This window comes from Octopus bimaculoides, chromosome 5 (assembly GCF_001194135.2).
Source record: "Octopus bimaculoides isolate UCB-OBI-ISO-001 chromosome 5, ASM119413v2, whole genome shotgun sequence".
NCBI classification, from domain to species: Eukaryota; Metazoa; Mollusca; class Cephalopoda; order Octopoda; family Octopodidae; genus Octopus; species Octopus bimaculoides.
This window is the reverse complement of record NC_068985.1, coordinates 44,125,297-44,125,822: the sequence shown is the minus strand read 5'-3', so window position 1 is coordinate 44,125,822 and position 526 is coordinate 44,125,297. Positions and strand designations below refer to the sequence as shown.

The 526-nt window shown below is 42.6% G+C and overlaps 1 protein-coding gene across 1 annotated transcript in view; it reads left to right on the top strand.

Annotated features, from left to right (window-relative positions):
• Nucleotides 1-526, top strand: part of LOC106878262 (crystallin J1A) — a 387,015-nt gene that overhangs the window by 329,164 nt on the left and 57,325 nt on the right. The gene's annotated exons all lie outside the window — the stretch shown is intronic.

Below are 526 nucleotides of genomic sequence, written 5' to 3'. Positions count from 1 at the left end.
TGTTCCGTAAAACAACTTTGCCTGGACTTGTGCCTCAGAGGGGAACTTTCCGGGTGCAATCCCATGATTATTCATGACTGAAGGGAGTCTATATATATATATATATGCCATAGGCATCGCTGTGTGGTAAGAAGCTTGCTTCACAACCACATGGTTCCGGGTTCAGTCCCACTGCGTGGCACCTTGGACAAGTATCTTCTAATATAATTTTGGGCCAATCAAAGCCTTGTGAGTGGATTTGGTATGCAGAAACTGAAAGAAGCCTGTTGTATGTATATATGTATATATGTATATACTTATGTGTGTTTGTCCCTCTGCCATCGCTTGACAACTGACGTCAGTGTGTTTACGTCCCCAAAACTTAGCAGTTTGGCAAAAGAGACCGATAGAATAATTACTAGGCTTACAAAGAATAAGTCCTGGGGTTGATTTCTTAGACTACAGGCAGTGCTCCAGCATGGCCGCAGTCAGATGATTGAAACAAGTAAAATAATACACACACACACACACACACACACACACACAC